The 15,405-nt window shown below is 40.4% G+C and overlaps 2 long non-coding RNA genes across 2 annotated transcripts; one reads left to right on the top strand and one right to left on the bottom strand.

The window, feature by feature from the left end:
* The first annotated feature begins 5,032 nt into the window (after positions 1 to 5,032).
* LOC134436546 (uncharacterized) lies at positions 5,033 to 8,151 on the top strand. The gene is made up of 2 exons (XR_010032230.1): positions 5,033 to 5,201; positions 7,873 to 8,151. It is a non-coding gene; the product is annotated as an uncharacterized LOC134436546 (long non-coding RNA).
* Positions 8,152 to 11,398: 3,247 nt separating this feature from the next.
* LOC134436545 (uncharacterized) lies at positions 11,399 to 13,508 on the bottom strand. Its single transcript, XR_010032229.1, has 3 exons — positions 13,354 to 13,508; positions 12,523 to 12,549; positions 11,399 to 11,927 (listed from the first exon to the last, which is right to left on the bottom strand). It is a non-coding gene; the product is annotated as an uncharacterized LOC134436545 (long non-coding RNA).
* Positions 13,509 to 15,405: the final 1,897 nt, after the last annotated feature.

Here is a 15,405-nt window from a genome sequence, read left to right as displayed (position 1 = left end):
TTGATTTTTTTCTATCGTTACAATGAGTTTAAACAAAAAATGGGCAAAAATGACAAGGACAAAATTATTGGCCGCCTGATAATTAATAGTCAATATGACGCCATTTATGAACCAAAACTGACAACAGGCACTTTGATCAATTGTTAACTAGGTTGGCACATGCTCCACTAGGGATTTTGGCCCATTTCTTCACTGCAAAGTGTTCTAGCTGGTCCAAATTGCATGGATGCTGAGCATAGACATTTGCTTTAGACTCTCAGTGGGATTGAGGACTGGACTATGAGCGGGTCATTCCAGTATCATGGTTTTAGTGTCCTTGAAGAACCTCTGAACTAATTTAAATGTTTACTTTGGGTTACAATGTAGTTGGAGGACCCAGCAATCCAGATCCAGACCCAGACTCCCTGTGTCTGAAACTGAATAACAGACTAAAAACTTGATGCCCCCACACTCTGTGTAACTGTGGAAACTGCTTAGTCTCATTAGACCAAAGAAGCATTGGACACCTGCCTAGAAGATTGTTATTGACCTGGCCTCACCTGGAGTTTTCATTTCAAGAAAGACAGCTGTTAGGGCTTGTCATCATATTGGGCTTTGGGGCCATCATCACAGAAGAACCCTTTTACTAAAGGCGGTGCATATCAGAGTGTTATTGAGCTTTCCCTATGAACATTTGAAAGTCAAAAATGAGTTTTGAAAGTCTCTGCTTTCATCTGATAACATTCAATTGCACCTGCTTTGATGCATGAATTCTGCTTCTGTCAGGTGAAGAAAGGGATAGTCCTTAAAACTTTATAACATGGTTTCCACAGTTAAACATGGTGGTGGAAGCATCATTCTGTGGCACCCTCAGCCACCAGAAACCTTGTTTGGGTGTACGGCACCACAAAAACAGAAGATTATGATAGAATGTGGAAGGTGACCATGCAAAATTATGCCCATAGAGGAAGCTAAGATCTTCACTGGATCTTTCAATAAGATAATAACCCAAAACTTCCATCCAAAACTTTTCAAATGTTCTTCAAGGATACTAAAACCATGGTCATGGTGTGTTTCAGATCTCAATCCTTTAGATAATCTTTGAGGAGTGCTGAAAATGAATGTCCATCCTCAACATCCATTCAAATTTGGACCAGCTTAACTATTTGCAATGAAAAAATGGTCCAAAATCCCTGGTAGGGCATGTGCCAACATAGTTAACAACTAATCAAAGTGCCTGATGTCAGTTTTGGTTCATAAATGGCACTCTATTGACTATTAATGATAAAGGGGCTAATAATTTTGTCCTTGCCATTTGACCATTTTACCCTAAATTTTACTGTTTAAAGTCATTGTGAAAATGGAAAAATCCAAATTGAACTCATTGGACATGATCTCCATCAGTGTATTTGATTCCAGAATAACATAAACGGTTCATAATGGCCATTCTCACTGAGAAATCAAGAGAGACGTCTAATTTCAGGAGGGGGGGCTAATAATATCGTCCTCAACTATATATTTTTGATAATTCTTGGATCTTGAAGTCAAACTCATCCTTCTACCTCTGAACCCCAACCGTTTAAGCCATCCTTGACGAGTGAAGAGCTTGTCGCTTTATCACACCTACAGACATTATTTCAATGTGTGTAAAGGGTTTTGTAGTGGTAAAATTATTTGCAAGAATGACAGGGGCAACACCAACCATTTGGGTGGGACGTTGCACCTACAACTTTGACCAATTCACAACACAAACACAAAACACTTTTAGAGGTAATGTTTTTTGTTTGTTCGGGGTTTTTTTTTGCATTGTTTACCCCTCAGCTTTCTGAAGAGATTTGGTATATGTTGCTGCAGCCTAGTATCATCATCTGTTGCCTCGGGAAAATGATATGTTACATTGTAGGCTATTTTATATATCTATATGCAGTACTTCATGTCCAGATGTTAAGTATTGTGTGTGTGTGTGTGTGTGTGTGTGTGTGTGTGTGTGTGTGTGTGTGTGTGTGTGTGTGTGTGTGTGTGTGTGTGTGTGTGTGTGTGTGTGTGTGTGTGTGTGTGTGTGTGTGTGTGTGTGTGTGTGTGTGTGTGTGTGTATGTGTGTGTGTGTGTGTGTTTGTTACCTTCACCAAGGAGGTCACCAAGAAGTTGCTTTAAAACCAGACAAGTAACATCCTTCCCTTTTTCTTCAGCTGCCCTTCCTGTATTTCCCAGAGAAAATACATTTGGCTGCATCTATACTCTTGAAATGGTGTTCGACAACATTGCCTATTCTATTCTATTCTCTATGGATCCTTCTTCAGACTACTATAAGGATGTAGCGTCTGGGGTGGTGGATGTGGTGAGTATTCTGTAAATTGAAGGTCTTGATGTTTTTGAATATGCATTCAAATGAATTAAAGTATAGGCTACTTAGTATATTTACAATTATAGGCTACTTAAATTATAGCCTACTTACCATACCATGCCTGTATGGGCCAGATGCCCACAAGGACCCAAGTTCAAATCCGACCTGGATCATTTTCCAACCCTACAACTTGACCTTCATTTAATCTAATATCAACAGACCTCTTGATATTATGATTGTAATCTGACTGGACCCTTAGATATCACCGTTGCTATTACGCATGTGTAAATAGCATTTGTTTGACACCTGATGGCAAACAGGCAAATTGTTATTCATGTGATGGAAACAGCTATGTTTTTATACTTGTTTGAAGTACAGTACTTCTCCAACGTGGTGATATAACACGTTTCAACCAACAAATCTTATCAAAACGTGGTGCATAAATATGGGTTGCTTTTCTTGACAAACAAGTCTCTCTAACTGCAAGCAAAATGGCTCAACCTGGAAGTCTCGCTCTGGCTGTTGGTCTTATGTATGCTGGGATATTTCACATCTCAGGTGAGTTTGACTAGGTTGATTTTTGATCTCTAGCTTTCTAGTTGACTTGTATACTTTGTGATTTGTATGTTTGATGACTAATATGCCTGAAATATGACTTAATGTATGTGTTTTATGACCATTTTATTTATTCATTTTTATTAGTCATGAATCTTTTACATTGACCTTCAACAAGAAGCTGCTTTAAAACCAAACAACTTTAAAAACCCTTGTCTTCAGCAGGCATTCCAGTATTTCCCGGAGATAATCCATTGCCCTGCCAGGGATATCAACTTTGCATTCAGTTACACAACAATGTCTACAACAGTTCTCTCCTGAACTCCTCTTCAGACTACTATAAGGACATGGCGTCTGAGATTGTGGATGTGGTGAGTATTCACTGAAATTAGTCTTGAGGGAGGGTTTTGAATTGTAGTCAGAGGGGAGACATACAGTAGGCCTACATGTCTGTACATGTATGTATGTGTTCAAATACATTAAATTACTCACTAATACAAACAGATTCCAAAAATGTTTGGACACTTTTGTGAATAAAAACAAATGCTGCACTTTGTAAAACATTCAATTCATACATAATTTGGAGAAAAGTGCAAAGTAAATATTGTATATACATCAACTGCTTAAGCCAAGCAAAAAATGATTGCTCATTTATTTGCGCATTTAAAGTTTGACCCATGCAACAAATCTCGAAAAAGATGGGACATGACCAGTATACTGATGTATTTGAAAAATGCTGAAAAAAATAACACAAGGAAGAATATTTCTAAATAAGTTATATTGACTGCCAACATGAATGCACAAATAACAGAGAGCAGCTGCATAACTCAGAAGCGAAGATGTTGAGGGACTAATTACTGATATACAATAAAAAATGCAGGTATGTTGGACTTATTTCTGTTCTGTTCTGTAAAATGATTGTATGATCATGAAATGCCCATTGTCAATGACACTCAAACAATGACAGCTGTTGAAAAAAATACTATTTACACAATGCTTCATAAATGCACATGTTGTCAACCTTATATGTGGCCATTCCAGATGGACCCAGTAGCCATGTGAAACTCTCTTCTGATTACAGAATGGAAAATATTTAAAAGGCAAAATGCCCAGCTTGCAGTCAGGATCTTTCCCATATTAAGCATGGCAATTCACTCTCATTCAACTTTAAAAGCATTGTATTGGCCCTGACTTTTTTGAGATTTGTGGCATGGGTGAGATTTTAAATGAGCAGCACACATTTTCCTCAAAACAATAATTTGCTTGACAACCGATATGTTGTCTTTGCACTTTGTAATACTCCATCTTTTAACAGATTGAATGCTTTGAAAATGACAGAATTTTCCCAACTTTTTGGAATCCTGTTTGTAGTGACCCTTGGTCGCATGCTTTTAATTCATCAACATTTTTACGATGTTGAATATGTGTTGTGTAATATTAATGTGGGCATTGCACTGTTATGCGTTAGTGTATGCCTTTCTGCATTCTCTCTCTCTCTCATCCCTCTCTCTTCCCTCTCTCTCCCTCTCTCTTCCCTCTCTCTCTCTCTCTCTCTTTCTCTCTCTCTCTCTCTCTCTCTCTCTCTATTTCTCCCTTTATTTGAATCAAGTGTATGCCTGCTCAGATTGTCCTACCAGATCATTTTATGGCGGAGTTACAAGTAGGTCTACTGTCACCTTCCAGTAAGAGCCCATTTTTACCCAACATCTCTAAGTCCTTGGACAGTGCTTCTCACTTTACTTGTAGGCCTATATTACAATCATTCAAACAGTCTGAATGGATAACTGCAAGATAAACAGACAAACGGACGCTGTCCTTTAATAGTGTACGGCTGGTCGTGGTTGTGCACGTCTTGTAGTGTGTAGTAGGCTGTAAACGTGAAACACTCATCACAAGAAATTATTAATTATTATTAATAATGCCATATTGCGACATTGTACCAAAAGATTGTCTGTGTATGTGTTTGAGCTGGTGTGTGTGTGTGTGTGTGTGTGTGTGTGTGTGTGTGTGTGTGTGTGTGTGTGTGTGTGTGTGTGTGTGTGTGTGTGTGTGTGTGTAGTGTACAGTATGTGCGTACATTAGTACTTGTTCTGCTGACTGCAAAGTGTCTGGGATGCTGCCTCTCTAAAATTCCTCTTCCCCAACAGACAGATGGCAGGGATCACATGGGCATGTGTGGATGTGAAGTTCTACACTGAAGAGATCAATATCTTCGTGGTCCAGGCACTCTTCCAGGATGCCCATCCTTTAACATCACTTAACCTCAGTGACGGAGTGTCTGTACAAGGTTGTCCTTCCTGTTCGCCCTGTGGTTTGGGCATGGGTAAGACAAAGGCAAGCCCCCTCTCATTCAAATAAGGATACATCGGTCCAGGGGCGTAGGCAGAAATAATAAAACAGGTGGGCCCAGAAAAAAACGGATGGGCCCAACCCGAAAGCGTGGAGGTAGATATTATATAACCGCACTCAAAAATGATACCTTGAAATTGAAATCATAGAAATCACAGAAGATGAACCAGACTTTTGACAAAATGATTAATTATCGCTCAGTGCAATGCCATTAATTATAGTTCAAAAGTTGACTGTCAAGTGTGAATGGGGAGGGCCTGGATGTCAAGTGGGCGGGCCCAGGCCCACCCTTGACTACGTCTATGCATGGGTCTTTACATCTTTCGGTTGAGGATCTTATCTACTTTATTCCACAAACATTTTATCTCCCAAGATACAAAGTTGCGTTTAGATTGCATGGCTTTTTTGGATCGAGATGTAGTGTTGTGGCTCAATGCTAGCCTGGCGACGCCATCCTATGTACTCCACCCAAAGATTTTGGCTCCGCACATTGACGGAGTCAACAGTCAATTTTGCCCAGGGTACCAATGGCCCTGTCGCCTCCACATTTCCATTCTGTGTGGTTGCTACGGCAAACAGAGGCGCATCTTGTCAGCATGCTAGGCAGGCAGCCGCTTGGGGCCCCCAATACAAGCCTGTGGATGATGAATAACAGCTCACACTTTGCTACAGTAAATGTTTGATCCTTTGACATTTCACTTCAGGTCGCAGATAAATCAAGCTTCGCGTCCGACAGCAAACCTGTGTGAGAGTCAGTTGGAGGCACTTTCAAGTAGGGCTGCACGATTATGGAAAAAATCATAATCACGATTATTTGGGTCAAAATCATAATCACGATTATTAATCACGATTATTGTTTTTTGCTTATTTTTTTTTTCAAAATAACAAAATTAAATATAACCAAGAATGAATTGTATACGGGATGAGCAAAATAAAATGAACTGTAGTAATTATGTAAAAGGCAATAGCATAGAACGTAGGTGAACAGATTTCTAGCCGGAAATGCCAGCCTGTCAATATGTTCTGGCTTCAAGGACGCAAAGGTAATTGGTTATGTAACACAGGCTAACTAGCAGAGTTGGCGTGGAATGTTGGTAAACCTCCCTCTGATAGTCTCATACAGTCTCGGTGCTGTCGGGCCGAGAGACTAGTCTGTTGGCCCAGCGGTATCGTACTGTGTCTCCCATTGCCGGACTGTTGTAGTTGACGAGGTGGCACGTTCGATCCCTGAGGGGGGGGAACAGGTGCAAGATGACCTCCGTCACAGTTAATTGCCACGATTAAATCACGATTTCGATATCACGATTTCAATATCACGATTTCGATATCACGATTAATCACGATTTTCGATTAATTGTGCAGCCCTACTTCCAAGTTTACTGAACATGCTATACAGTGATTTATATGGCAATAATAGAAATGTCATGATTACTCCACACGGTTTCATTGGAAGTTTCATACTTGGTGGTATGTTATCAGAAGTCTTTGCTGTCCATGGTAATTGTCTATTAGTTGTGAAACCTGCCAGCCTGCGAAACAGTGTAGTCTGACATAAATCTGATGTAAACCAGGATTGAATAAAATATTAGAGATTAAAAAGAGAATAAATATGCAAATGGGACCACATCTACTTAAATAGGCTATGTGGTCAAATCTGCAGCAACTACTGTAGTAGGTATGTATTAAACGAATAACAAAATTAATGGTTCACACTTTTTTTATTGATCCTTAAAGGGACACTGTGTGAGATTTTTAGTTTTTTTTTTCCAGAATTCATGCTGCCCATTCACTAATGTCACCTCTTTCATGAAAACTTAACCTAGCATCACCATCACATTCTAAGTAGGCCTATTCATAATGACTAGGCAAATTACACTTTTCATACATGAAAAGGGGGATCTTCTCTATGGTCCGCCATCTTGAATTTCCAAAAAAAGCCATTTTTAGCTGCAGCTCCAGCAGCTCTACTTGGACCATACTAGAAAATATTTGTTTATTACTCAGTAAACTTTCATGTAAATATCACATTTGGCAATAGGCAGCCCAGTTTCAATGAGCAGCATAGTTGCAGTAACCCTACCTTTTTTACCATTTCCTGCACAGTGTTAGCCTGGGCGAAAAGCCGACTGTTGACTCCGTCAATCAGTCTGGCAAAAGCCATGAGGAATCTGTCTCCGTGGACGATGGGAGATGGTCTGATCTTACTCTATCATTTAAATTAATTGAAGTTCCAAACTCAAATTAAAACCCATATTGTGCTTTATTAGCATACCTGTTACGTTATAGCGTCGCAAAAGCATACAAATAACAAAACGAAAGTGTGAATATAGTTACCTTAACCAATCAGTAACGGAGCTTGCGGGTGAGTTCTACGTCACCACTCTCAACTGTTTGCTGATTGGCGAAACACTGAGAGAACCGAGCTCGAGGCTTTTGCCAGACGATGTGCGGAGCCAAAATCTTTGGGTGGAGTTCAGAGGATGGCGTCGCGAGGCTAGCACAGTGTACCTTTAACCTATTTAATTTAGATGTGATCTCATTTGCATATTCAATCATCACATTTCAGAAAACTTGCAATATGACCAAATGTGTGTGTGTGTGTGATTAATGCTTTACTGACTGCACTGTGGTTTTGATCCAAACAGAGCGACAAGCTGTGTAGGCTGTGAAGGCACATATGTATTTGTTCCTGAACAGCTACAATGACAACGATAACAACGTGGTCATTAACTTCTTCGCTGATGGCCATTCTGTGACATCACTTAAGATCGACGACCATATGAATGAAAAAGATCAAATGTTTCTGCAAAAGCTGCTTTGACACTGCATGACACATGATTATTCAAAACCATGTTTAAAACACAGCTATGCCATGCTAAGATACAGTATGTCCTAATGAAAATAAATTGATATGAAGACATTCATTATTTGTAGTCAAGTCAAGTGTACTTTTTTTTTAGAGTATTCCACTCCATTTTTATTCCACTCATTTCTTCGCATAGCCAAAAGTTTCTGTGTTGCTTGTACAGTAACTTGTGTGTTACACTCTTTTTAGGCTTTTTGAGTAGACCCTAACTGGACCGTGTTTTTTTTTTTTGGAGCTTGAAGATGTTTCCCTCTTCTGTCCCATTTACATGTAAACATATGGGACACATGTGTGTTTATGACCCTCCATGGGCACAAAAATGAAAGTAGATCAGACCAATTCAGGGGTCCGGAGCTCCACAGGGGCCCAGAGTAGGACTGGGATACAGTTGGCATATGGACCACTATTTGTTCCTTTCAGGGGGCCTACTAGTGGTGCCCCTGACCTCATGTCATTGGTACTGAGCAGGACACACTGCACTTGAACAAGTTCCCACATGCCCACAAGGACCCATGTTCAAATCTAGCTTGGGTCATTTCCCAAGCCTACAATTTGACTTCCATTTAATCTAATATCAACAGGCCTCTTGATATTATGATTGTAATCTGACTGGACCCTTAGATATCACCGTTGCTATTACGCATGTGTAAATGGCATTTGTTTGAAACCTGATGGTAAACAGGCAGTGTTATTCATGTGACCTCTGGAAACAACTATGTCATGGAAGTATACATTATGGAAATGACTAAAACGTGTTAAATACATCTGTGCGTGCCTTCCTCAGCTACCTTAGCATACTCTATCTGGAGAATGTTGTCACATTCAGATGAAACACCACAACTGCCCAAGATGGCTACAGATATCTACAATTTAGAGATGCTAGCACTTGCGGTGATATATACAACACTTCGTGTAACCCTTTAGCTTATTGAACCATCCATGAATGAAGTGATGAACAGTCTCATTTAGTGTGTTTGTGTGTTTGTGTGTGTGTGTGTGTGTGTGTGTGTGTGTGTGTGTGTGTGTGTGTGTGTGTGTGAGAGAGAGAGAGAGCCCTGAAATGCAATTCTGACATTTCCTCATTCAAATGTTCTAAAGGGACACTCTGTGAGATTTTTAGTTGTTTATTTCCAGAATTCATGCTGCCCATTCACTAATGTTACCTTTTTCATGAATAGTTACCCCCAGCATCAAATGCTAAGTCTTCATTCTGACTGGGAAAAATAGCACTTTTCATTTATATTTTTATTTTTAGCTGCAAAAATGACTTTGCTTGGACCATACTAGAAAATATTTGTTTATTACTTAGTTAACCTTCTTGTAAACATCACATTTGGCAATAGGCAGCTCAGTTTCAATGAGCACCATAGTTGCAGTACCTTTTTTGACCATTTCCTGCACAGTGTCCCTTTAAAGGAATGAATGTTTTGATACCTGTTTTAAGTATTTATTCAATGTGGTGGTGTGGCGCATGTTTCAATCAACAAATATTATCAAATGAATTGGTTGAAAGTAATCCAAAAGCAAGGCATGCATGGATATCTTCAAAACGTTAGCCTGATTATCATTAACTCTCAAATATCTTTGAGACTTGGTCTGACCAAGAGCATACCAATTAACATTTCCAAAATGGCATGGTTGACCTAGCCTGGCTCTCGCGAGACCCCTAGTGCTTCGTGCATCTTCGTTACACTTCGTGAGCTCGCACAGGGGTCTGGTTCAGCCTTGTCGAGCCCGAAGTCCTCGAGTAGAAAATAAACGTGCCCCGACCATTGGATAATGTCAATGTCAATCATCGTGGAGTGAGGTGTTGACGGGTATGACGTAGCATCTTGCGCGACAACACTGTAGTGCTGCTAGCACACCCCACAGTCAGTGGCTAGCACAACAACGGCGGCCTGCATATTGTATGAACTCCGCGATTTCAAGTGTTATCAAAACTACCAAACATTCATTATTTGAAAGAGGAACAGAAAACAAGGAATTAGTTGGTGGCAAGAACGTTCTCGCTCTTCTTCCAATGATCCACTGAAGGAGAATGAGCAGAGCGCAGCGATGTTCAGTCCTCAACTGTTTACAAGACCAACTTTAAGTGGGGATTTTAGTCGAGAGGTCCATGCCACATATAAATGGTGAGTGAAAACCTCTTGGTTGTTTCTAACGTGTTTTTGATAGTGCCGGTAATTCAATATTGTACAAGCCTCATTTCCAGACCTCGCATGCTATGGTGACTGAGTGCTGTTGATCATAATAGTATGCCAAGATGTCACATTCAGACCAATTTGTTTATGCTAAGTTCGTGTTAAATTAAATGTACTATCCCCGTGATCGCTGCCAATGCAGCATGTCCCAAAACGTCGGCATGTGAGAGATGGAATGTTTATTTCACGACGACATTCTGACTTCAAACTCACCAGGATGGCTTCCCCACAGACCTATACATATTGATATAGGTCTGTGGGCTTCCCCTTTTCACTTTCTGCCCTAGTTGTTAACCTGTTTCGATGGTAAAGACTAAAGTAATCACAGATTTTGCATGATTAAGAGACCTACTTCGTGTGGAAACAGAATTTACACAAGAGGGTACTGGAATAAAAACAGGGTGAGGCCTGTCACTCACCAGCTACTGGCAAGGACCCCAAGTCTCCCTTTCGGTCAGCAGTAAATTTAAAACTAAGTAATAGTAGCCTACTGCTGTTCAGGTCTTAGCCTTAAATAGGTATGAATTAAAATGCAGATACTAGGCCTATAGAGTCTTTAGAATTACAGTTGCCTTGTTTGCCGATTCTATTTTAACATTGTGTGTTGTTTTCAGGTAGGCAAGTCATGGCGTTGGCAGCGTCTGCTGGGATTGTCATCACAGACCGGGTCATCCAGCTGCTACACATGTACAGTGGAAATTGAATTAGGCTCTTCCCTCACTTGTACTGTTGTAAACCATCAAATGAACACTCTAGGTAGACAAGACAGTGAGTTCAGTAATGGCTGGCACAGAGCATGCGCACCACAAGTTTGGAGCCAGCCAGGTCATACGTGTTGCACCTACCACAATTCCATTTCTTTGGTCTTCTGTGTTGAGCCTGTTTCAAAATGTGCCTGTACAACCACATGTGTATAGAATCTACACTACACTACCCCACCAAGATCTAGACATTACTGAAGAGTTGGAAATGTTATCATGGTCTGCTGACAGCTGTACAGAACATGTGTACTTAAATACCAGATGTGCCACTTTCATTAACGAGACTGTCTGCTCTGCTCAACCTATGGTTTTAAGGTACTTCATTCTACTGGTTGTGAGCGAGGCTTTTTGTGACTGACTCTCCCTAATGACAGATTCATAGACATAATGGAACATGTAACACAGCATTAGTTCAGAATCTAACCATCATCCATTAGGAACAAAGAAGTGGAATCTTATCACAATATCGAATCGAATATTGAACAAATGGTGTAAATAATGGTGTACACAAGTAATTGGAACATATGTAAATACAATTTTATTGTGAAAAGAAAACACTGTCTAATTTTTTTCAATGTACAGTAATGAAAGTGTAAATAATGACAAATAAGATATCAATTTATATATACACATTCTTTTTTCTTTTAAATATTGGTTACTGGCAATGCAAGAAACATAGCTTACAAAATGTAGCGTTCTTGGTGTTAGGTGATGTATTGTACAAAATGAAAACCCAAATGGTGACGCACTCCTGAAATGTTGCAAGTTCTTTAAGGAAAATGCCTTGAAATCTTGTTCTAATATTTTGAAAGGCATGGAATCTGTGAGGGGATGTGCTGGGTCCTCTATGCTGTCGTTTCTTCATACACCTCCTGGCGTCAGACACAGACAAAGGAAGTATAGAAGTATATTAGACAAACATTTCAGAAGGTTATGTGTGACAATTGTGGCTACATACAAGGTTTTGAACAAAAACAACACGGGAATTGATTGCAACACATTTTAAAATATTTCTAGGTGACTTAAAGTTCATTAACAACAGGGTATGCTACTTACTCTGTGTACAGAGTATTTTCCACCCACATGTTGCATTACTGCCCTTGTACATCACTTTGATCAAAAGCGTCTGTCAACTGTAATGTTATGAGGAATACAGTCTCTTGAGAAATTAATGTAGGTTTAGGTGGATAGTGGTGCAGGACAGCACATATACTTCTCAGTTACTCTTACTAAGAATTCAAACCTGTAACATTGGATACCTTCCGAGGCCACAGGTACAGGTGAGGTCAGCAAGGGTCCTATTTACCTTGATAATAGGTTCTCAGTCATTTCACATCCCCACCCCGATGAAAAAAACTAATTGTTTACACAAATGGGTTTTACACCCCTTAACAATACGGCTTTGCTTGCTTCAGTAATGTACTCTTTGCCTCTGACCTAGCAATGGATGTAATAAATCAGACATACCTTATATAACCGTGGGTCTTGGGTCACCTAATAATGGAGAGAGAGAGAGAGAGAGAAAAGACATCACCATTGATCAATTAACAATGGCACAGCGTGTGTGTGTGTGTGTGTGTGTCCCAGCTTATGACGGTGAGCACGATTAACTTTGGGTCGTCCGATCAACTAGGGATGGTCACCTACAACTTATCGAAGTGCTTAGCACACTCACGAATCGACTATTTGAATTGACCACAGCTGAAGTGTTTGAGAATACAATCGCGCACAATAACAACGGCAAACGTGCGACGGCATGCTCCTCTCGTCGAACCGTAATGCAGTTTCCAAAGTGTATAATAGAACTTAAGACGCCCCATCCTGTCTCGTCTGACGTGAACAGCTCTTTATGCCATCCAAGTTAATCAGACCCGAAGTTAATCGTGCACACCGGGAGTAGTTAATGCAATCCTGGTGTATATTTCTCTCATGGTAGGATATACAAAACGTATGGGACTGTAAACGGTTTACTGTATTATCATAGGTAAATTGGCATGCCTAACGGTGACCAGAACACAACCAATAATGCTAGTAGCAACTGCATGCTGTTGAGGCTGCATTGTTTTCATATGGCTTGGCAATTTTGTCTGAATAACATTTTATCGCTGGTCAATCATTTTCAGCGAAATACACATACTTGATTAAGTTTTATTCATCAATATATGTCACATTGGTTGTGCAGGCAAGCAGACGTCCATTTTGTCTGCAATATTTATCACCCCGTCAGAAACGGACAAACCCATGCCCATGATGTGTTCACTAAAAGAAAATATAGCCATTTCAAGACATCTAACTTACCATATCTTTGTTGTGATTTATCTGATGCAAACGATGCTGGCACCAAATGAGTAGGCGGTCCTCCTCCATTGGTGCTAGGGGCTGGTAGCATGTATTGTCAGGTAGCATGCCGCTGTTTGGACCCTGCAGAGTACTCGTGCACTGTCAGATTGCCAACCAAAATCCACCGATGCCTTGTGTGTTTTGTAACCGTCAGTGGTCCGATGTCGGACACAGGTGGCATACCACAGGCGGCTTGCCGTTCAAACGCCAACAATGATCCACTATACACATGCTAGCTGGGCTGGAACTACTGTCAACATGCTAACTGCTCTGTTGTGGCTTCTATCTCGCGTCGCTGAAAACTACGTCACGGGCCGCTTCGATGTGACTGGTTGAAGTAGTACGTCACTGTTACCTAATTTCTCCAATCACGTTCGAGCTTTTTTTGAATACACCCACGGGCTAGAACAGCAAGGTTACCATCAAAATTCCAGATGGATGACAATCCATCTGCGCGAGAGTCAGGTTATGGTTGACCCACCTCCCTTGGTTTGCTAATGGTTGTTTGCTTCCCGACAAAGTGCTCAGAAAGAGCTCAGAAAGTACCTGCATTGCTCTTGACCTGACTAGCAGCAACGCTGAAGGTGTTGCGTAGGAGGCACGGCCTGGCTATCAAAACGTAGTGTATCTTATCTCTACTCAGGTAATAAATACTGTGGGTTGCTTTCCTTGACCAAAGAGTCTCTCTAACTGTAAGCAAAATGGCTCAACTCACGAGTCTCGCTCTGGCTGTTGGTCTTATGTATGCTGGGATATTTCACATCTCAGGTGAGTTTGACTATAGGTTTCCATTTGATTTCTAGCTTGCTAGATTGAGATGTGCCTACTCTGTTAATTGGTTGTTAGTTTGAAGACTGTGGCATGACTTGGTTCGTTTATATCATGACCATTTTATTTAATTATTTTGACATTTGAGTAACAAAGAATTTGCTCAAGTAAAACCCTTTCCTATTTCTTCAGCAGGAATTCCTGTATTTCCCAATATCAGGGAGAATACAGTAGTCAGCAAATATTTAGCTCTAATGGAGTTGGAAAACATTGTCTACAACAGTTCCCTCCTGGACCCTTCTTCAGACTCCTATAAGGATGTAGAATCTAAGGTAATGGATGCAGTGAGTAAATTAAAAGTCATTTGATACTTCTAAATGTTGAACCACATATGCATTTCCAATGTGTTTAAATACATTAAATTAGGCCTACTTAATGGCCCTTTGGCTATTTCAGTTGAACGCATAGGCCACTTTTGCATTTTTATCTTTTCAATTTGCACCATGTTGATTATGTATTGTGTATCATACGTATTGTGTTTGCGTTTTTTGTTTTGTTTCATGTAAAATGCCATTCTGCATTTGTGTGCGTGTGTGTGTGTGTGTGTATTTCTCCTAGATGAATCAAGTATATGCCTGCCCAGATTGTCCTACCAAGTCCTTTTATGAAGCTGAAAATCCTACATTCCAGTAAGAGCTCTTTACTGTATGCAACTTACATTACCCAACAACGCTAAGCCCTTGTGGACACTGTGTGTGTGTGTGTGTGTGTGTGTGTGTGTGTGTGTGTGTGTGTGTGTGTGTGTGTGTGTGTGTGTGTGTGTGTGTGTGTGTGTGTGTGTGTGTGTTGTCTGCACAGTGGTTGTGATGGTATTTCTCCAAAATTCCTCTTTCCAAACAGATCATCCGAAACGGAACTGCCAGCCACATGGGCACATGTTTACATGAACTTCTACTGAAGAGATCGATATCGACGTGGTCCTCTATCTCTACGTTAATGGCCCTCCTGTTACATCACTTGGGATCATCCTCTTTCAAGTGTGCTATCCCTATAGTTCCTCTCCTTATTACGATTATTCCGGCTGCCACTATGCACCAGTAGATTATTAGCCAAGATATTAGTGAATTAATAGGCTACACATGTTACTATGCCTACAACTGCCTTGTGTTAGTGAATAGGGTAGACATCTCTGAGTTTGGTGTGTTGTCCAAGGGAAAATAGGCCTACAAACCAGATTTAAAA

Source organism: Engraulis encrasicolus, chromosome 20 (genome assembly GCF_034702125.1).
Source record: "Engraulis encrasicolus isolate BLACKSEA-1 chromosome 20, IST_EnEncr_1.0, whole genome shotgun sequence".
Lineage (NCBI taxonomy): Eukaryota > Metazoa > Chordata > Actinopteri > Clupeiformes > Engraulidae > Engraulis > Engraulis encrasicolus.
Note: the sequence above shows the minus strand (reverse complement) of the source record. Positions and strands in the feature narration are given on the sequence as shown.